General features: G+C 42.6%; 1 long non-coding RNA gene and 3 pseudogenes across 2 annotated transcripts; 3 read left to right on the top strand and 1 right to left on the bottom strand.

Annotated features, from left to right (window-relative positions):
* Window positions 1-863: 863 nt before the first annotated feature.
* LOC109572386 (hypoxanthine-guanine phosphoribosyltransferase pseudogene) lies at window positions 864-4,074 on the bottom strand (annotated as a pseudogene).
* Window positions 3,706-4,031, top strand: LOC109571698 (small integral membrane protein 10-like protein 1; annotated as a pseudogene).
* A 13,343-nt stretch (window positions 4,075-17,417) lies between the features above and the next one.
* Window positions 17,418-21,291, top strand: LOC139177288 (uncharacterized). Of its 2 annotated transcripts, XR_011561780.1 has the most exons (4): window positions 17,418-17,474; window positions 18,551-18,661; window positions 19,059-19,204; window positions 20,861-21,291. It is a non-coding gene; the product is annotated as an uncharacterized lncRNA (long non-coding RNA). The 2 variants fall into 2 exon arrangements; XR_011561779.1 differs by lacking the exon at window positions 20,861-21,291 and having other exon boundaries at window positions 19,059-19,246.
* A 404-nt stretch (window positions 21,292-21,695) lies between these two features.
* On the top strand, window positions 21,696-23,125 carry LOC109572385 (etoposide-induced protein 2.4 homolog; annotated as a pseudogene).
* The last annotated feature ends 342 nt before the right edge of the window (window positions 23,126-23,467 follow it).

The following is a 23,467-nucleotide window of genomic DNA, read 5'->3' on the forward strand; positions in this document are numbered from 1 at the left end:
AATTTTTTGTTAAGATTTTAGTTTACTTTTACTAGGTTAGCACATTAAATCTTACACGTTCTCATCACAAGGATTTTTTTATTCTTTTCCTATTTTCTTTTTATGATATCTGTATGAGAAGATGAATGTTAGCTGAACCTACTGTGGTAATCATTTCACAATACATATTAATCAAATTGTTAACTTGCATGTCTTAAACTTATACAGTGATAATTATTTTGCAATAAAATTGGAAAAAAATTTCCACGTGTATGTAACAAACACCATACACTTAGTGATTTAAAACAACAGTCATTCATTAACTCACAGTTCTACTGGTTCAAAATCTTGGAATAGTGTGGTTGAATTCTCTGGTTAGGTTCTCACAAGGCTGATATATCAGTGTGTCAGCTGAAATGTGGTCTCCTCTGGAGCTCAGGACATTCTTCCAAGCTCATGTTGTTGTGGCTAAACTCAGTTCCCTGTGGTTTGGGGACTGAGGCCATCCTCTTTTCCTTGCAGGATGAAAGTGAAAGTCGCTCAGTCGTGTCTGACTCTTTGTGACCCCATAGACGATACAATACATGGAATTCTCCAGGCCAGAATACTGGAGTGGGTAGCCTTTCTCTTCTCCAAGGGATCTTCCCAACCCAGGGATCAAACCCAGGTCTCCTGCATTACAGGTGGATTCTTTACCAGCTGAGCCACAAGGGAAGCCCAGGAATACTGGACTAGGTAGTCTATCCCTTCTCCACTGAATCTTCCAGACCCAGGAATCAAGCCTGCATTGCAGCTGGATTCTTTACCAACTCAGCTATCAGGGAGGCCCTCCATGACAGATTGGAGATACCAAAAACAGAATCTATGCCATAGTCACAAATAGATTGAGATGCACTGGGCTAGTGGGTACTGAGGTCTAAAAGGTATATTGTTTAGAGTCATGCTAGAGGCTGTAAAAAATAAACCCTCATCAAATCAGCAGCTCACAAGATACAAGTTTATTTCACACTATCACAACCTTTCAATGTGAGTATTTCTAGTGACCCATAGATTAAGCCAGGGATCCATGCTCCTTTTACTTGGTGATTCCACCATCTCCTATGGGCTCAGAGTCCTTTGAGTCTGGGCAGAGGATGAAAGAGTTAAAACCTCCACTTTGCCTGACATCAATATAACCACACATCTCTGTTTTGTGTTTGTGTTGCATACCTTCCCTCCCCCAAATCTTTGCTTTTATCCTATATGCATCTTTAATGTGACTCTTATAGACAGGATATAATTGGATCTTTTTAAAAACTGAATTCTGAAAATCTTTATAATTTTTGTGTTTCTCACATGTGCATTTAATGTAATGGCTGGTATGTTTGGCATTAAGTCTACCACTTTATTATTTGTTTTATTTGTTCCCTCTGTTTTTTGTTCCTCTGTTTTCCCTTTCTGGCTCCCTTTTGGATTGTTTGAGTATTATTTCACTACTCCATTTTAATTGATCTCGTGATTTTTGAGTATATGTCTTTGCAAATTTTGTTCGTGGTTGCTGTAGGGAATACAATAAACATGCTAGCCTAACCAAAATATTTCACAACTCAGGTGGAATATAGCAACCTCCCACCATGTTGGTCCCTTCACTCCCTCTCCTTTATATTTTAAAAAGTTAACCATATGTATTACATCTACATACAATGAAAATCTCATCAGTGTTATAATTTTTGCTTTCAACTGTAATACACAGTTTCAAGAATTAAAAGGCAACCAGTCTATCATGTTTACCCAGATCTTCACCATTTCTATTGCTTCTACTTCTTCCTGACATTCCAAGTTTTCCTTTACTAAAGAATTAACTTTGGTTTTCCTTTCAGAGCAGGTCCATGCCAATGTATGGTGTTGGCTTTTTTCATCTGAAACTATCCTTATTTCACCTTTATTCCCAAAGGGCATTTCCCCCAGATATGGAATTCTAGATTGACCGTTCTTTTCTCTCAGCACTTATAAATAATGTTTCTCTTTCTACTGAAGGTCTGGTTTTTTGTTTTTTTTTTTTTTTTAAAGAGACAGCCTTTATTTGAAATATTTTTACACTGAAGAATTCAAAATGTGGTAAGTTCTGGAACTGATTGACCTGTACTTAAAAGGAACTGTTGACAAATATTCACCAGAAATAATCTGAACAAGCAAGAAAATACGGTTAATACTACTGAAACCTACTAAAAGAATTCCAGGACATATGGTTTCTATGACACAATGATACCTCTTAAGCACTGTCACAGATATGAAACTGACTGCTCTTCTAGACACACAGCAGTATAGTTAACAACATTCAATCACTTTTGTTCTTTCTTGACTATATAAAAATTAAAATACCAATTAAAAAACTAATACAGTCTTCTCTTTAAATGTTACAGATACAATTTCCATATTTTCAGTCAATAGCAGTGTGGCTTCAGAGATTTTTCATTCACGAGCCAAACAACAATCTGCGCAAAGGGAACTGATAGTCTATAGGCTCACAGTGCAAATGAAGAGTTTGGGAATGCAACAACTGACATTTCTAAAACAGGAAACAGACAAAATTCTTAGGAGACACACAGTAAGTTCTTCTAAGCAGCTGGCCACAGAACTAGAACATTGGTTAATTTCACTGGTGATTTCAGTGGGACTCCAGATGTTTCCAAACTCAGCTTGAACGCTCACCTTCGGCTTTGTATTTTGCTTTTCCAGTTTCACTAGTGACACAAACATGATTCAAATCCCTGAAGTATTCATTATAGTCGAGGGCATATCTCACAAGGAACTTTTCTGGAATTTCAAATCCAACAAAGTCTGGTCTATATCCAACACTTTGAGGGGTCCTTTTCACCAGCAAGCTTGCAACCTTGCCCATCTTTGGATTACGCTGCTTGACCAAAGAAAGCAAAGTTTGCATTGTTTTGCCTGTGTCCATTAAATCTTCAACAATCAAGACATTCTTACCAGTTAAAGTTGAGAGATCATCTCCTCCAAGGACTTTTATGTCACCTGTTGTCTGGTCATTACGGTAACTACAGGATTTATCAGTCTGATAAAACCCACAGTCATAGGAATAGATCTGTCACTATTTCTGTTCAGTGCTTTGATGTAATCCAGCAAGTCAGCAAAAAATTTATAGGCCCCCATTGAGTACACAGAGGGCCACGATGTGATGGCATCCCATCTCCATCACATCTCGAGCAAGCCGTTCGGTCATGTCCGTTATTAGTCCACAAGGAATAAACACCCTTTTCAAATCCTCAGCATAATGGCTGAGTATACAAAATAAACCTGGTTCATCATCACTAATCATGACGCTGGGGCTGCTGGTCGCGGTAACGCAGCCAGCTGGCACAAGGGCTGAAGGAAGTATGGGGAGGAGCTGAAAGTCTGATTTCTGATAAGCCATTTCATTTAAATTTTTGTCACTCCAAGCAAACTATTCAAGAAAGTCTATTATCAAGTTACTTCAAACTCAGAACTGCCTTCTTGAAGAAGTATCAGCCGAGGAGTATTGGTAACATAAGACAACATCGCGTCAAAGAAAAATCATTAAGAGGGTTTGAAGTGGCGATTGTTGGGGAGCGAGTGTGAACTCGGTGGCCGCTTAGCGCCCCCCACCTGCCCCTTCCGGTCATTGCCGCCAGGTGGGGGTCCTCGGGTCCGTGGTCACCCTCGGCTCCAGGTACCGCATCGGGGGTGCGTGGCGACACCAGGTTCATGGCCTCCGCCGCGTCTCCGTCATCCTTGGTTCTCAGGACCTCGCGTCTGGCGGCGGCCCCCAGCTCCTACGGGGTCTTGCGAGGGGACCTGCCGCACCCTGCCCACCCTGGCGTCTGCACAAGAACTTGCCGTACTTCTACCTCGCTGGCTCCGTGGTCCTCAACATGTGCTTGCAGTTACGCTTTCAGAACCCTGATGAAGCCGCCAACATTTCAAACCACCGTTATGGCCGACTCCCAAGAAGTGGAGAGCTGAGAGCGATGAGCCCCGCTGTCTCGCCAGAGTGCCTGGGCTCCCTCTGCGGCTGCGCTCTCCACTCTTAGCAGAGCTCCTGGGCTGTCACTGAGACACGGCCGAGAGAGAATGAGGTAGAGGAAATGACGCGATTCCGAGAACAGAGACGACTTCAGTTAAGACCCAGTTCAGTTTAGTTCAGTTGCTCACTCGTGCGACTCTTTGCGACCCCATGAACCGCAGCACGCCAGGCCTCCCTGTCCGTCACCAACTCCCGAAGTCCACCCAAACCCATGCCCATTAAGTCGGTGATGCCATCCAACCATCTCATCCTCTGTCGTCCCCTTCTCCTCCTGCCCCCAATCCCTCCCAGCATCAGGGTCTTTTCAATGAGTCAGCTCTTCACATCAGGTGGCCAACGTATTGGAGTTTCAGCTTCAACATCAGACCTTCCAATGAACACCTAGGACTGATCTCCTTTAGAATGGACTGGCTGGATCTCCTTGCAGTCCAAGGGACTCTCAAGAGTCTTCTCCAACACCACAGTTCAAAAGCATCAATTTTCCGGCGTTCAGCTTTCTTTATAGTCCAACTCTCACATCCATACATGACTACTGGAAAAAACCATAGCCTTGACTAGACCGACCTTTGTTGACAAGTAATGTCTCTGCTTTTTAATATGCTGTCTAGGTTGGTCATAACTTTCCTTCCAAGCAGTAAGCGTCTTTTAATTTCATGGCTGCAATCACCATCTGCAGTGATTTTGGAGCCCAGAAAAATAAAGTCAGCCACTGTTTCCCCAATTAAGACCCACAACCATATTTAAGAAACTGTACATCCTTAAAACAAAAACAGAATGAACAGGATGTGTTATAAAAGAGAAGGCTACCAAAATTTTCAGGACAAAAATGTACAAGCTCAAGGTACATATTAGTTTAATAAATCAGTAGATTTTGGGAACATGAGACTGGATTATAAACTGGGCGTTAATTGAGTAAGAAGCTGGAGATCTTAAGGATATACTGTGGAAGGCATATAGTTTTTCATTCCACAAGTGAAAACAATGATAATCAGAAACTTTCAGTGAAAAAATAACAAGGAAATCAAAAATAAAACAACAACTGTACAGGAACTCATCCTTCAAATACCAAACAATGTAAAGTGTTGCAAAATTTTGAGCAGAGGGTTGGAATGTATGAAAGTGGACTCTATTTTAGGGTCCCAACTAGTAGCATGCAGTTCTAGACCTTGGAGCCAACGAGAAGGAAATCTAGTCATAGCACAAAGCATTGTGATATATTGAGTCACATTTAAATAATCATGATCATGTAAAAGCTGAAAAAATCATTAGAAATCATTAACCTTTTAAAATTTGAGGTTAAATACACATAAAATTAGAGCTTCCCTGATAGCTCAGTTGGTAAAGAATCCACCTGCAGTGCAGGAGACCCCGGTCTGATTCCTGGGTCCTGAAGATCCGCTGGAGAAGGGATAGGCTACCCACTCCAGTATTCTTGGGCTTTCCTTGTGGCTCAGGTGGTAAAGAATTCACCTGCAATGTGGGAGACCTGGGTTCAATCCCTGGGTTGGGAAGATCCCCTGGGGAAAGGAAAGGCTACCCACTCTATATTCTGGCCTGGAGAATTCCATGGACTGTATAATCCATGGGATCGCAAAGAGTCAGACAGGACTGAATGACTTACACTTTCACACATAAAATTTGCCATTTTAATCATTTTCAAGTGAAACATCCAGTGGCATTTTGTGCATTTACTTTGCTGTACAACCATCACTGCTGCTCAACTTCAGAAGTTACAGATCCCAAATGAAAATGTACCCATTTAAGTAGTAAATCCTCCTTTCCCCCTCCCCATAGTCTCTGGCAACTACTTTCCCCTCCAGCTTTACTGAGATATAATTGCGATGAAATTGTGTCATTTTAAAGTGTACAGTGTGTTAGTTTGATATCCTTTCTATACTGTAGTGTTAATATTATTACCACTGTAGTGTAGCTAACAATTGCATCACAACAGATAATTATTAGTTCTTTCTTGTGGAGAGAACATTTAAGATCTATTCTCTTAGCCACTTTCAAGTACGTAGTATGATATCATTATTTGTAATCACTGCATTGTGCATTAAATCCTCAGAAGTTATTCATCTTCTAACTTGAAATTTGGTCCTTTTGAGCAACATCTATTGACAGACATTTATTATTTCTTATTTCCATATCTTGGCTATTGTGAATAATGTTGCAGTAAACACAGGAGTGAAGATCTTTCTTCCAAAGCCTCTTTTTATTCCCTTTGACTATATACCCGGCAGTGGATTGCTGGGTCATATTTTTAATGTTTTGAGGAACTTCCATACTGTTTTCCTTAGTGACTGTACCAACTTATATTCCCACAAACACTATACTAGGGTTTGCTTTTCTCCACATCCTCACTAACCTTCGTTATTCCTTGTCTTTTTGATGACAGCCATTCTGACAGGTGTGAGGTGATATCTCGTTGTGGTTTTGACTTGCATTTCCCTGGTGATTCGTGATATTGAACATCTTTTCACATGCCTGTTTGCCATCTGTACATCTTTGGAAAAAGGCTTATTTGGGCCCTCTGCCCATTTTTAAACTTTTTATATTGAGTTATATGAGTTCTTTATATATTTTGGATATTAATCCCTTTTAAGATATATTATTTGCAGATTATCTTCTATTCAGTAAGTAGCCTTTTCATTTCATTGATTGTTTCCTTTGCTATGCAAAAGCTTTTTAGTTTGATTGGGTCCCATTTATTATTTTGCTGTTGTTTCCCCTGCTTGCAGAGACAGAGTTTAAAAAAATATTGCTAAGGCTTATGTGTAAGAGTGCCTTTTACTTCTTTTCATTCCTTGATTCCTCTATTAGGACTTCCAGCATTATGTTAAATAAGAGTGGTGAAAGTGGTCACCCTTTCTTGTTCCTGATCTTAGAGGAATAGTTTCAACATTTCACCACTGAATGTGATGTTTGCTGTGGGCTTGTCATATATGGCGTTTATTGTGTTGCGGTTACTCCTTCTATACACAATTTATTGAGAGGTTTTTTAAAAGAAAGTATTATTATGAAAGACTGTTGTATTGTGTCAAATGCTTTTTCTCCATGTTTTGAGATTATCATATGATTTTTTTCTTTCATTCTGTTCATTTAGTCTATACCATTTATTGATTTGTGGCAACTGCTTTTCTACTTTTGTTCTGTATGCTGTTGAATATGTCTTGTTTTAGTAATTGACAGTGATGCTGCTTTCAATGTCTTCTACTCTTCTAGCAACCCTTCTCATGAAGGGCTAATACTCTTAGATAAATTTATTTCCTCTGGACAGATTTTCTTTTTGCTGCCATCAAACATAATTTAATTAACGCACCATTGGTAAATGCTTTCCTTGCTTGACTCACAAATGAGCCATTCAGAAACCTACTTTGGTTGCAGCCTCATTTTCATGTTTTCCTTTTTTTGTGAAGAAATTCTACTGTGATGAGATATTCTCTTTTTCATTTTTAAATTTTTCTGAATATTTATTTCCTGTGAGCTAGGGATATTGCATTGAGTACTTAGTTTGATAATGTCAACATATAGTGTAATCTTTCATCATAGTCACATTATCATCGCATAATGAACACAATGTTTTGCAGTCTATTTCAATAACACAATAATTCACATTTAAAAGTCGACCCTTGGAACTTCCGTAGTGGTCTAGTAGTTAAGACACCACGCTCCCAATGCAGTGGGGATAGAGGGGACAAGGGGTTCCATCCCTGATCAGGGAACTAGATCCTGCATACCACAACTAAAGATCCCCCATGCCACAACGAAGACCGAAGATCCCATGTGCGTCAACTAAGACCTGCCGCAGCCAAATAAATATTTTTTAAAAAGAGAAGAAATTTGTTTTGTAACTAATAATCTCCTGAAATAAAAATCTCTAGATCCAGATGGCTTCACTGGTAAATTATTACCAAACAAATAACATCATTTCCACACAATCTTTTCCAGAAAAATAGAAGAGGAGAGAGTATTTCCCAACTCATTTTTTGAGGCCAGCATTGTCTTGATATTAAAACCACATATAGACTATGAATAGAACACTACAGACCAAAACCTCTTATGAATATAGATGCAAATTTCTTGATGAAATATTAGAAAATTTAAAATAGAAGTTTATGAATAGAACACACCATCACCAGCTGAGGTTTCTCCAAGACTGCAAAGCTGGTTCAATATTAGAAAGTCAATCAATGTAATCCACTCTATGAACTACTGAAAAAAGGAAAACCACATGATCAAGTGATGCAGAACAGGCATTTGAGGAAAGTCAACATACATCTACAATAAAAGTGGCAAACCAGAACTAAAGCAAACGTCCTCATCCTGAAAAGGGCATCTACAGAAACCTCTAGCTAATATTATATGTGGTGATGAAAGTGGGAAGGCTTTCTGCCTTAATATATGCAACAGGTAAGGATGTCCACTCTCACCATCCCTGTTCCACGTCAGACTGGGAGTCCTCATCAGCACAGTACGTCAGAAAAAGAAAAAAGAAAGGGCATACAAATAGTAAAGGAAGAAATAAAAACTACCCTTATTTGCAGATGACATAAGTGTCTAAGTAGACAATCCCAAGGAATCCGTACACACACACACACACAAAGTTAGAATTGGTAAAATGAGTTAAGCAAGATTCAGGTTGCAATACATTTTCAGTTAGCCCCCAAATAAGCAATTAATTGGATGTGAATCTAAAATGTTACATTTACAAGCTGTGTGTGTAACTTTGGCTGCTGCTGAAAGAAATCAAAGATGTCTGAGAATTCCCTGGCAGTTCAGTGGTTAGGACTCCATGCTTTCACTGCTGAGGTTTCAGGTTTGATCCATGGTCAGGGAACTAAGATCCCACAAGCTGTGTGGCATGGCCAAAAAAAAAAGGAAGAAAGAATCAAAGAAATCTTAAATAAATGGAGAGCCTTTCTATAGTCATGAATTGGAAGACTCAACATCTCTCCCAAACTGATAGGAAATTTTAATGCAATTCCCACTTAAAAAAAAAAAAAAACTAGCAAGATTTATAGATCTAGACAAGCATTGTCAAAACACTTCTGAAAAAAAAGAATAAAGTCAGAGTATTCACATTACCCAGTTTTAAGAATCACTATAAATCTACATTAATAAGAGTGTGGTATTGGCAAATGAATAAACACAGGTCAACAGAACAGAATGAGTGCAGAAAGAGACCCATAATTTATTTACTGGCCGTCTTTGGTCAATTTATTTAGAAATGTGTCCAAAGGCAACTTATCAAAGAAATAATCATGTTTTATGGTGTTTAATTGGACCACCATATGTAAAACTCAACTAATCCCAATGAAAACGTCACACCTTATACAAGTATAAACTCAACATGGATCATAGATCCAAATGTAAATTTTTAACCTATCAAACTTATGGGAGAAAACATAAGCGAAAACCCTGAATTAAGCAGAGTTCTTAGGCATGATACCAAAACACCTCCAGAAAAGAAAAAAAAAAAAAAGTAATTTAAACTACCCCAAGGGCTTCCCTGGTGGCTCAGCTGGTAAAGAATCTGCCTGCAATGCGGGCGACCTGGGTTCAATCCCTGGGCTAGGAAGATCTCCTGGAGAAGGGAAAGGCTACCCACTCCAGTATTCTGGCCTGGAGAATTCCATGGACTGTAGAGAATTCCATGGAGAATTCCATGGAGAATTCCATGGGGTCACAAAGGGTTGGACAGGACTGAGCAACTTTCACTTTCACTTTTAAACTACATCAAAATTAAATCCTTTTGATCTGCAATGGATACTGTTAGAAAATGAGAAAATTAAGCTACAGACCCAGAGAAAATATTTGCAAATCATACATCTGATAAAGAATTTTTACGCAAAATATACAAATGACCCTCAAACTTAACTGCAATAAAAAAAAACCCAATTTCTTTTCTTTATGGAAGAAAGACTTGAACTGACACTTCATCAGAGAGGATATGTGTGTTAGGTCACTTCAGCTGTATCCAACTCTTTGCAACCCTATGGACTATAGCTCACCAGTCTCATCTGTCCATGGGATTCTCCAGGCAAGAATACTGGAGTGAGTTGCCATATCTTCTTCCAGGGGATCTTCCCGACGCAGGGCAGGAGGCAAATAAGCACATAAAATGCTGTTCATTCTTGCAAAGATCGCCCTTTACTGCTGAAGTACCAACTTGTTAAATGATTCCTCTCAAGGTGTCTGAAGTAACCTGAGACTCCTAGGCTCATATCTCTCCACACCAAGTGGTGTCTCTCACTTGCTGGGATTGATCAATCATCAGAGAGAATTGGAGGATTCTGAACTCCTTCAGACCAGCCAGCAGCCAGATGAGAATTGGCTTCCTCAACCCTAGCAGACAACCTTCCATCAGTCAATAGAAGTAGAATGATAGAATAGGAGGCGGGGTCTGTCTGGTCTCCATGGTAATCCCTGGCAGATTGGCGTGAGGGACAGGCCCTGTGTTACCTTAGTAGTGCCAGATCCATACGCACTAATGGAGGTGAGGGGGCAGGGAGAGAATTTATGGGGTGACAGGAGGGAGAAGGAGAGTTAGAGGGAGTGGGGAATGAAGGGGCAAGAAGAGTTTAGAGGGTAGAGAGGGTGTAGAGAATTATTTAGGGAGAATGGATTTTGGAGAACTGGAAGGTTGTAATTAGTGGAAGGAGAAGAAATTCAAAGGATCACCAAGCTTGTTTCAGAGGCAGAGGTGTTAGGAGGAACAGGTCAGGTCTTTAAAAGGGGACAGAGAAGAGGCTATGAGTGGACAAGGAGAGGACTCAAAGTTTATAGTTGCTCTAAGAAGGTCTGAGAGGAGCCAAGTGAGAGGTTATTGAGGAAGGCAGGAGTTTAGGGGTGAACAATAAGGGTCAGAACAGGACCATGACAGATTCATAGGGGCAAAATGAGTGATATTATTATAAAAGGGACAAGCAAATAGCTAGTAAAGACATTACAGGTATTATAGGGTGAAAGTTTTTAAGGAGACAATGGAGGTTTTATACATGAAAAGTGAGTGTGCTAGTGTTGAGTGAGGGTCTTCTTAGTAAGGTGGTTTATAGGGACAAAGAAAAGGTTGCTTGGAGGATGATGAGAGTGTTAATTGAAACAAAGTATAACAGTGGGTCAGTTGAGGTACAAGGAAGCCAAGTGAGAGTCATCTGAATCAGTAGGGATTTTTGTGGAGACAGTGGAAGGGGTCATGTGAGACATCCTGTAGGACCAACAAACCAGTTATAGAAGACAGAGAAGAGCCGACTGGAGGTGGGGGAAATCTTACAGAGAACAGAGAGGGGTTATAAGGCATGAAGCAGGGGCCACAGGCTGAGAGTTCTGGGGACAGGAAGGTATTAAAGAGGACAGGGAGATGCTAAGAGGAGACATGGTGGGAGTTAGAGGGAGTTGGTGAGAGTTTTCAAGGGGGTCAGTGAAATTTTTATAGGCACCAAGAAGAGACGTGTTGAGAGGTCAGAGGAGACATTAGAATTCAGAAGCCATATTAAGCTATGTAACCCACTCCCTGCCCCCAGTCATCCCAAACTGTGTCTGAGACCCCCAGTGACCACATCTTGCTGTCGGTCTTGGCCTGCAAAATGTGTTGCCCCTTAGGCACCATAGCCTTGTACTACTCTTTACAGGTGGGAATTCGAATTATGCCAACCCTCGCCCTCCCCTCCCTCTCCATCCTGGCCCTGATGCTGAACAAATTGTATCCATGTCCTCCCTCCTGTTTCTTCAGATCCTACCCTGTGCCCCCACAGACCCATGGCTCACCCCTATTCAATAATCCTTTTAAGTCCAACTATTCCTGCTCCACCTCTCCCATCCAACTCAGACAAGGAACTACATCGATAACAATGAACTTGCCTTGGCCACCAACTCCTCCCGGAAAGCCTTCACATTTGCAGTCTCAGCAATTGTTATAGCATCTGTCTGCCTGATCTGCATCGTCCTAGTCTTCATCTCAATTGCAGTCCTACTATTCATAATTTCTCAGTAACCTCCTCTCCAGCTCATGAGAAAAACACCAAATATATTTAAGTGTGACTTACCGTGGCTCTAAGTATCCATTTGGCCAAATGGGACATCATTTCGTGCATTCGTGTGTGCTGTCACTTCAGTCGTTCCTTACTCTTTGCGACCGTATGGACTGTAGCCCACCAGGCTCCTCTGCCCATGGGATTCTGCTAGCAAGAATACTGGAGTGGGCTGCCACGTCCCCTCCAGGGGATCTTCCTGACCCAGGGATTGAACCCACATCTCCTGCATTGCAGGAGGATTCTTTACAGCTGAGCCACCAGGGAAGCCCACACCATCTCATGGTTGGAAGTAAAAGGTGTTGCCAGCCTGATCCAGCACCTTGTGGTGGCTGATGGGGAAAGGAAGTGGGAGGTCAGACAGCTCACTGGACCAGAGTTCAACACCAACTCTGGACCCCACCAGGACACGGGCCATGGGAGACAAGAGAGGGCACTCTTTCCCCAGGGCAGCCTCCCCTCCTATCTACATGCATGCATTCATGCCATAAATCTACTTATGCCATCCAAGGGACTTGACTGAGTTGCATGACTCTCAGGACACAGTAGTCATCACTACGGACTCAACCCCAACCCCTCAGAACTGTTAACCAGACAGCGACACTCCAGAGTGGTTTTATCTCTAATGGGGGAAACATAGGGAAATGGGTTCTAAAAGTCTGGACCTAACCTGGGGCCTACCAGAAAACCAGGGAGTCAAACATCTATCAGTGAACTGGTTAAAATTAGGGTCAAATTAGGATTGTAGAGAGCTTCTATAACAGCTTTGGTTGCCTCCTCTCCCCACCAACACCAGTGCTTGTGATTTAATCATTATTCAACAATACTGAGTGGGCATATGATCTACCAGATACTGTGCTGGGAACTAGGAAACTTTCAAGAGCAAGATAAACAAGACACCTTTCTGATGGAGCTTACGTTCTAGTAGGAAGAGAATCATAAACAAAAAGATTTTTAAATAAACAAGATAATTATAGTGAATGGAAAATGCTGTAATTTTGGAGAAAATAAAACAGGGTAATAAGCTAAAGCAGTGCCAGTACTGGTCCACCAACTGCTGCTGCTGCTGCTGCTAAGTCACTTCAGTCATGTCTGATTCTGTGCGACCCCATAGACGGCAGCCCACCAGGCTCCCCCATCCCTGGGATTCTCCAGGCAAGAACACTGGAGTGGGTTGCCATTTCCTTCTCCAATGCATGAAAGTGAAAAGTGAAAGGGAAGTCGCTCAGTCGTATCCGACTCTTAGCGACCCCATGGACTGCAGCCTACCAGGCTCCTCCATCCATGGGATTTTCCAGCCAAGAGTACTGGAGTGGGGTGCCATTGCTTTCTCCCCACCAACTGCTAGTGGCCTGCTAATGGTGCGCAACAAGGTAAGTACTTAAATTGCTAGGAGGTGCTCAGAAATAGCAATCTGACATCATCACATCCAAGTATATGATCAAGAGTCTTGTCTTGTTTAACAAGGTGTAGACCAAAAGGATCAGTCCATGACAGACTGGAGATATCAAAAACAGATAACTACTTCACAACTGGGCTAGTGGGCAATATACAAATAAAAATTATTAATTTGAGAAATTAATGAGAAATATGAATCCTGCCATTTGCCACAACATGAATGGAACTTGAGGGCATTATGATAAGTGAGATAAGTCAGACAGAGAAAGACAATGTATGATATCACTTCTGTGGAATCTGAAAAAGCCAAACTCACAGACACAGAGAGTAGAATAGTGTTTTCCAGGAGCTGGGTGATGGAGGAAATGGAGACAGACTGGTAAAAGTATCCAGACTTTCAGTTGTAAGATGAATGAGGTCTGAGGATGTAAAGTGTAACACGATGACTATGGTTAACAGTACCTTTGTATATATCAGTACTAACATTGCTAAGAGGGTAAGTATCCTCACCAGAGGTAACTATCTATAGATAACTATAGAGGTAATAGATGTATTAATTAACTTGTTGCTTAGTTCCTAAGACATGTCTGACTCTTTAAAACCCCATGACTATAGCCCGCCAGGCTCTACATGTCCATGGGATTTCTCAGGCAAGAATATTGGAGTGGGTTACCTTCTCCAGAGGAATATCTGGAATATTGAGTCAGTGTCTGTGTTTCTTAAGTACAGGATGAATCATTTACAATCTGGGGTCAGGGAAACTCAGAGCTGTAGTCTTCACCTGGATGTCTAATATCCAGGTGAAGACTGGATATTAGACATTTAGCTTCTTAAGCCCTAAAGAAAGAAATTTAATCTTGCCTTTGATATCTCCTTTCTTTCAGAAATTACTTTATTACTCTTTACTAATTTGGGGGGGATTTATTGAGGTATAATTCACAAGAGTATAGATATTTCAAGTATACAGATAGCTAAGTTTTGACATATGTATACACCCATGAAACCATTACTACAATCAAGGAAATGAAAATATCCATCACCATCAAACAGAAAATAGCTCTTCCAGTAAAAGAAAAAATTAGAGGAAATATTTCCAAAATCATTTCATTAAGCCAGCATTATCATGATACTAAAATCAGAAAAAAAAATGTACCAAAGATTACAGATCAATATCTGTTATGAATATAGATATGAAAATTCTCAAAGAAATAATAGAAAACCAAAAACAGAAGTATATAAATTGAATACAGCATCACCCACTGGGGTTTCTCCCGAGAATGCAAAATTTGTTCAATATTAGAAAATCAATGTAATCCACTATATGAACTGTCTAAAAAAAGGAAAACCACATGATCAATCGATACACAAAAGGCATTTGAGAAGAGTTAATATCCATTAAGATTAGAAACTCAGCAAACCAGAACAGGAAACTTCCTCATCCTGATAGTGTCTACAGAAAACCTATAGCTGACATCATATGTGGTGGTGAAAGTGCGAAAGCTTTCTTCCCTCATATATGCAACAAGGCAAGGATATTCACTCTCATCACCCCTATGCTGCATCAGATTGGAAGTCCTAATTAGCACAATAAGTCAGAAAAAGGCGGGGGGTGGTGAGGAAAGGGCATAGAGGACTTCACTGGTGGTCCAGTAGTAAAGAATTTGCCTGCCAGTGCAGGAGACACAGGTTCAATCCCTGGTCCAGGAAGATTCCACATGCTGCAGAGCAGCTAAGCTCATGTGCCACCACTACTGAGCTCACATGCCACCACTACTGAAGCCTGTGCATCAAGAGCCCTTGCTCTGCAACAAGAGAAGCCACCTCAGCGAGAAGCCTGTGCGCTACAACTAGAGAGGAGCCCTTGCTTGCCACAACCAGAGAAGGCCCTCATGCAGCAACAAAGGCCCAGTGCAGTCAGATACATAAACTTTAAAAGGGCATACAAAAGGATATTAAAGCTACCTTATTTGCAGATGACATGATTCTCTGTGTAGAAAAGCCCAAAGAATCTGAAAAAATAAAATAAAATGAAATAAAACTCTTAAAATTGATGAGTTTAGCAAGATGCAGGTAGCAATAATCAATATTCAAAAATCTACTGTATTTCCATACGCTTGCAATAAACAATCAGAAACCAAAATTTAAAATGTTTTTAAAATACCATTTCCAGTAGCTCCCAAATAGGCAAGTAGTTGGGTGTAAATCCGAGACTTCCCAGGTGGCGTTAGTAGTAAAGAACTTGCCTTCCAATGCAGGAGACACAAGAGATGCGGGTTCTACCCCTGGGTTGGGAAGACCCCTTGAAGTAGGAAATGGCAATTCACTCCAGTATTCTTGCCTGGAAAATCCCATGGACAGAGGAGCCTGGCGTGCTACAGTTCGTGGGGTCTCAAAGAGTCAGACACAACTGAGCATACACACATTGGGTGTAAACCTAATGTATCATGTGTATAAGTTGTGTGTGTAACTAGATGGCTGATGAAAAAAATAGGAGAACTAAACAAATGGAGAGTTTGCCCACAGTTGATAACTGGAAGGTTTGACACCTCTCTCAACTCATTCTGAAATTTTTTAGGCAATTCCTTAATAAATATTTTTTATTGAAGTATGGTTGATTTACAATGTTTCAGGTACACAGCAAGGTGATTCAGTTATACATATACACATATATTATTTTTGAGATTATGAAATTCCTAAAGACAAAAAAGATTTGTAGATCTAGACAAGCATAGTCAAAGAAATTCTGAAAATTAAGAATAATTTTAAGTAATTAAGTACTCACATGACCCAACTTTAAGAATCATTATAAAGCTACATGAATAAGACAGTACGGTACTGGCAAATGGATAAACACATAAGTCAACAGAACATAATAAGGAGTGCATATAGAGACCCACAATAAATACAGCCATTTTATTTAGAATGGAGTGCAAAGGTAATTTACCAAAGAAACAGAAACAGTGTTAGATTAATTGGACCACCACACGCAAAACATAATGTCAACTAAAACTTCACATTTGAAACTCAATATAGAGCATAGATTCAAATGTAAATTGTATTATAAATCTATTAAACTTTAAGATGAAAACATAGGAGAAAATCTTTCTGGCCCTGGTTAAGCAAGAGTCTTAGGCATTATACCAAAAGCACCTTCATAAAAAAAAAAAAAATTTAGATACCATCCAAATTAAAAACTTTTGATCTGCAGTGCACACTATTAGAAAATGAAAAGATGAACTACAGAATCAGAGAAAATATTTGCAAATCTTACATCTGACAAACGACTTGTATCCAAAATATATAAAGTGAAAGTGAAGTCACTCAGTCGTGTCCGACTCTTTGTAAACCCATGGACGGTAGCCTACCAGGCTCCTCTGTCCATGGGATTCTCCAGGCAAGGATACTGGAGTGGGTTGCCATTTTCTTCTCCAGGGGATCTTCCCAACTCAGGGATCGAGCCCAGGACTCCCGCATTGTAGGCAGACGCTTTACCGTCTGAGCCACCATGGAAGTTAGACTATAAAAGACCCTCAAACTTAACTGTAATAAAAAACAAAGCAATTGTTTTAAAATGAGCAAAAGAGATGAACTGACCCTTCTTCAAGGGGGATATGTAGGTGTTAAGTAAACACATGAAAAGACGTTAATTCTCACACACAGCAGCCGCCACTGCTGCAGAACCAGACTCAAATCGTTAAATGACCCCTCTCAAGCTACCTGAAGCAACCCAAGACTCCTAGGCTTATATCACTCTTTGCTCAAGCGGCGCTTTTTCCCTCAAGGCACCTCGGGAATTGATCACCTAAGAGAGTAGGAGGAGCCTGAACCCCTACAGACCAATCAGAAGCCACTTGAGTGTTTCCCCAGCAGCCACTTGAGTGCTTGCCCAGCACACACAACCTCCAATCAGCCAATAGAAGTGGAACTACAGGAGCGGGGCCTGCCTGGTCTCCATGGTAATCCCTGGCAGGGCGGAGTGGGAAAAAGGCTCTATGTAGCCTTGGTAGTACCAAATCCAGGTGCCCTAAAGGAGGGAGGTGGGGGATTAGAAGAGGTAGGGAGAGAATTTATGGAGTGACAAGTGCCAGGAAGAGAGTTAGGAGGGGTAGGGGAGAATCAGGCGGAAGGAGAGTTTCATGAGCCGGAAGAGAGGGTTTATTAAGAAGAGAAGTATTTAGAGACAGTACAAGTTTAGCAGAACAGGGGGGTTGTGTAATTAGTAGAGGAAAAAGGAGTTCAAAGCTGGTTTCAGAGGTAGAAAGAAGACGTTAGGAGGACGCAGGGCAGGTCTGTATAAGGGACAGACAAGAAGCTACGAGTGGATAAGAAGAGACTTCGAGTTTACAGTTGCTTAAAGAAGGTCTTAGAGGAGCCAAGTGAGAGGATATGGGCGTGGGGGATAGATGAGGGGAAGAGTTTACAGGTGAACAATAAGGGTCATAGCAGGACCATGAGAGATGCTTAGGGGCAAAATGAGTGATATTATTATAAAAGGGACAAGCAGAGAGCTATTAAAGACATTAAAGTATTATAGGGTGAACGTCTTTAAGGGGACAATGAAGGTTTTACACATGAAAAGTGAATGTGTTAGTGCTGAGTGAGGATCTTCTCAGAAGGGTGGTTTATAGGGACAAAGAGAAGGTTGCTTGGGGGACAATGAGGGTGTTCATGGAAACAAAGTATTACAGTGGGTCAGTTGAGGTACAAGGAGGTCAAGTGAGAGTCCTCAGAGTCAGAAAGGACTTTAGGGGGACAAGGGAAGGGGGCAAGTGAGACATGCTGCAGAGAGTAGCAAAGCAGTTGTAGAAGCCAGGGAGTAGCTTCCAGGAGATGGAGAAAATGTTACAGAGAACAGAGGGCTTATAGGGCATGGGGGTGGGGAGAAGAGAGGGTCTGGGAGTTATGGGGTAAATGGATTTATTAAAATGGATAGTAAGGTTTAAGAGAATACAGCATGAATTCAAGGGAGTCAGTGAGTCTTTTAAAGAGTGTCAGTGAAGATTTTATAGGAATCAAGGACAATCAAGGAAGGAAGTTACAGGGAATGGTAGGGTCCAGAAGCCAAGCTGAGCCATAACCCACTCCCTCTCCCCAGGCATTTGAAATTATGGCTGAGAAGCCCCCCAGTGACCACCTCTTGATGGCGATCTTGGCCTATCTCCTGTGCTTTCCTTTAGGCGCTGTAGCCTTGTACTATTCTTCCCAGGTGGGAATGTGTGTCGTGTGAGTCCTCACCCTCCCCTCCCTCTCCATCCTGGCCCTGTGTGTGTGTTAGTTGCTCAGTCATATCCAATTCTTTCCAACCCCATGGTCTGTAGCCCACTGGGCTCCTCTGTCCATGGAACTCTCCAGACAAGAATACTGGAGTGGGTAGCCATTCCCTTCTCCAGGGGATCTTCCCGACCCAGGGATCAAACCTGGGTCTCCTGCATTGCAGGCAGATTCTTTACCATCTGAGCTACCACAGAAGCCCTGACCTTGGATAAATTTCATCCATATTCTCCATCCTGTTGGTTCAGACCCCACCCTTGCAGTGCCTTCACCCCCTCCAATAACCCTTTTAAGCTCATCTGGTCCTGTTCTGTCTCTCCTCTCAAACTCAGACAAGGCGCCACAACCGCAGGAATGAACGAGCCTTGGCAGTCAAGACCTCCCGCAAAGTCTTCAGTTATTCAGTGGCGGGAATTATTCTGGCATGCATCGCTGCTGTCAATATCTGGATTGTATTTCTAATAGCCACTTTTAAACGGTAACCTCATCTCCAGCTCATGAAGAAAACCACAAAAATATACAACAGCATTGCTTACCAAGGCTCTCAGTATCCATCTGGGCCAGTGTCTGGTGTGCCAGGTGTTCTAACTTGAAGCACCTTGAGGTGGCTGATGGGGGAAGGAAGTGGTAACTCAGGCAGCCTATTGGACCAGAGCTCAAACCAACCCTGGGACTCTGCCAAGGGAGTGGGGCTCATGGGAGACAGTGTAGGGCACTATTTCTCCAGGGCAGTCTCCCCTCCTGCCCAAATACATGCCACAAACCTGTTTATGTCAACCAAGGGCCTTGACTGAGCTGCCTGACTTTGGGGATACTGCAGTCAACTTCAGGTCAAATCCCCACCCTTTCAGAACTTATAAACCAGGGGGGAAGACATATCACCAGATAGTGACCGTCCACATTAGAACTATCTGTAATTGAAGAAATCCAGTGCTGGGTATTGGAGGCTGAACCTAATCTGGACCTAATCTGGGGTACTTGTGGTCTAACAGAAAACCAGAGAGTCAAGCAGCTGTGAGTGAACTGACTAGAATTCAGGCCAGGTAGGATTGTAGAGTTTCCATAACAGCTATGGTTGCCTCCTCTCCCCACCAACACCATTGTTTGTTACTTAGGCATCATTCAACAATACTTTATGAGCACCTACTATATCTCGGCCACTAACTGGGAAAGCAACAGAGCAAAATAAATCAGACCTCTTTCTAATGGAGCTTATGCTCCAGTGAGAAGAAAACCATAAACAAATAGACCTCTAAGTAAACAAGGTAATTACAGGGAATATAAATACTACGGAGAAAAATATCACAGGGTAATAAGCTAAAGCAATGCCAGTACTGGTCCAGCAAGTGTTAGCGTTAATTACACAAGATAGGTGCAGAAATTGCCAGTTTAGTTCAGTTCAGTCGTTCAATCGTGTCCGACTCCTTGCGACCCCATGGACTGCAGCACGCCAGGCTTCACTGTCCATCACCAGTAATTGCCAGTAGGTATGTTGAAAGTGCAGGAGTAACATTTGTTCCTATGTAGATTTAATGTTGGTACATAGTAGAAAACCTCAAGAGGTGATTGATATTTGGTCTCAGTTGCAGAGTGCTCATTTAAAATGCTGAATTATGTGCAAACTACATTTTACATAGAAATGTATCTCAAATAGTTCCAATTTGTGTTCTCTTCCATTAGAGGTCATTTCTATGTAAAACCATCAAAATTGCCTTTATAGGTCATGTCCATTTGACAGCCTCTAAACCCTTCAGTTCAGACGGTAAAGCGTCTGCCTGCAATGCGGGAGACCTGGGTTCGATCCCTGGGTCGGGAAGATCCCTTGGAGAAGGAAATGGCAACCCACTCCAGTATTCTTGCCTGGAGAATCCCATGGATGGAAGAGCCTTGGGGGCTAGAGTCCATGGGGTCACAAAGAGTTGGACACGACTGAGCGACTTCACACACCCACTCATGTTGAAAGTGAAAATGTTAGTCTTTTGGGCCTGATTCTTTGTGACACCCATGGACTGTAGCCCACCAGGCTCCTCTGTTCATGGGATTCTCCACTCAAGAGTACTGGAGTGGGTTGCCATTCCCTTCTCCAGGGAATCTTCCCAACCCAGGAATTGAACCCGTGTCTCTTGCATTGCAGGCAGATCCTCTACCTTCTGAACCACCAGGGAAGCCATACGTTGAAACTTACAGCAGTTTGACATTGTCATGGCATCCAAGTATAAGGTCAAGAATCTTGTTTCAATCAAAAATTAAAAAATAAAGAGTCTTGGGTCCATCTAGTCAAGGCTATGGTTTTTCCCGTGGTCATGTATGGATGTGAAAGTCAGACTGTGAAGAAAGCTGAGTGCTGAAGAATTGATGCCTTTGAACTGTGGTGTTGGAGAAGACTCTTGAGAGTCCCTTGGACTGCAAGGAGATCCATTCTAAAGGAGATCAGTCTTGGGTGTTCTTTGGAAGGACTGATGCTGAAGCTGAAACTCCAATACTTTGGCCATCTCATGCGAAGAGCTGACTCATTGGAAAAGACTCTGATGCTGGGAGGGATTGGGGGCAGGAGGAAAAGGGGACGACAGAGGATGAGATGGCTGGATGGCATCACTGATTCAATGGACGTGAGTCTCAGTGAACTCCGGGAGTTGGTGATGGACAGGGAGGCCTGGCGTGCTGCGATTCATGAGGTCACAGAGAGTCGGACACGACTGAGCGACTGAACTGAACTGAACTGAAAGAGTCTTGTCTGGTTGAACCAAGTATAGGCCAGAGTACGGGTGCAGCGGCCTTGGCCCCGGAGCACGGGGGCAGGAGTGGGTGGCCAGGCAGGTTGGGCTGGGAGGTGCTGAGTGGGTCCACATGGGGTGAGAGGCCTGACTAGATCTGGAGCCCCGGGGGCAAAGCAGCTGTGTCCCTCACGATGAAAGGTCTGGGGACAACTCTCTATCCTTTGTGTAGTTGATAGTTTGAGCAGTGAGGAAATGGCTTACAGTATCAAAACCTTTCTGCAGGACCCTGCCAGGGGAATCAAAACCTCCATCTGGGGAATTTGTACCATCTCAAAGCTAGATGCTCAAATTCAACAAAAGAGAGAAGAGCAGTGTCCAAGAAAGGCAAGCAGTGTCCTGGCTCAGAGGAGAGCCCAGAGCACTGAGAGGAAGCAGGAGCGTGAACCACATGTTGTTAGGAGAATTTTTCAGTGCTGCACTTGGAATGGTGGAGTTTTCTGGTTCAATCTCCTCTTGTTTCATCACGTGTTTATTCCTGTGCTTCAGTCAGTAGCAGCCCAGATTATTGGTGATCCCATCACTACACAGGGATGTTTGGTCATGGCTGGAGATTTTCCCTGGGTCAACTTTCAGAGCTCTCTCGGTGCACTCTCTCTTTGCGCTCACCAAAGTCGTAAGCTCAATTTGGTTCCATGATATAGCTGACCTGGCATCCGAGGTATCAGGAAGGAAGCCTCCCACATTCCTTGCTGCTCCTGCTGCTAAGTCCCTTCAGTCATGTCCGACTCTGTGTGACCCCATAGACGGCAGCACACCAGGCTCCCCCGTCCCTGAGATTCTCCAGGCAAGAATACTGGAGTGGGTTGCCATTTCCTTCTCCAATGCATTAAAGTGAAAAGTCAAAGTGAAGTCACTCAGTTGTGTCTGACTCTCAGCGACCTCATGGACTGCAGCCTACCAGGCTCCTCCATCCATGGGATTTTCCAGGCAAGAGTACTGGAGTGGGGTGCCATTGCCTTCTCCACCCACATTCCCTAGTGTAGCAAAATAATTGCTGACATGCTCTTCAGCCTTTCTTTGCAGGCTCTCTTCTTCCTCCAGGGGATGTTTGTGAGTCTTTTTCCCATCTGGCTGGTTAGTCTGGTTAGTCTTCTGCATATGTCTCTTTTCTACTCACTACTCACAGTTCATGGAATTCTCCAGGCCAGGATACTGGAATGGGTAGCCTTTCCCTTCTCCAGGGGATCTTCCCAACGCAGGGATTGAACCCAGGTCTCCTGCTTTGCAGGAGGATTCTTTACCAGCTGAGCCACAAGGGAAGCCCAAGAATACTGAAGTGGGTAGCCTATCCCTTCTCCAGCAGATCTTCCTGACCCAGAAATCGAACTGGGGTTCCTGCGGATTCTTTACCAACTGAACTATTAGGGAAGCTCTACTCACTATATTGCTTGAATGGATGGTTCCATAAAGGAATTGAAATGCACCAGCAGTTGTCAAACACAGAAAGGAATTGGCCTTGCTTTGGATTTGGTTTGCCCCTGGCTTTCCTCACAGCAAGGCAGTCTCCAACATTGTCAGTGGCTGACCCTTCTCTGTCCTCTTCCCTTTATTCCTTATCAATGCCAATGAAGCAAAGATCCCTGGCAAAGCAAACCTTTTCAAATTGCAGCTCTTCTCCTTAGTAATTTTCTTAAGCAGCAGACTCTTCCACAAGATGGGTGAACCTGCAGTAATTTCCACTTCTGCAGAGTTTCTTCACCACACCCATCTCCTGCCTGAACTGAAGGCTGCTGTGGGCCCCTGAGTCCATCACCTGCCATCTGGAGGAGATGGGAGGGATTGGAAGGATGCTGCAGCAGCTCTTTTCCTGGTTCACTTCCATCCCCTCCCAGGGAAGCTGGGGCCCACCATGCCAAAGGCCCTAGATACATTCCCTTCTCTCTGAGGAATCCGGACTTTTGTCTCTGGTGCACGTAAGGCAGACTCTTCCTGACACCACTACGGACTTTAAGCACTGGTGGGTC

This window comes from Bos indicus, chromosome 18 (genome assembly GCF_029378745.1).
Source record: "Bos indicus isolate NIAB-ARS_2022 breed Sahiwal x Tharparkar chromosome 18, NIAB-ARS_B.indTharparkar_mat_pri_1.0, whole genome shotgun sequence".
Taxonomy (NCBI): Eukaryota; Metazoa; Chordata; class Mammalia; order Artiodactyla; family Bovidae; genus Bos; species Bos indicus.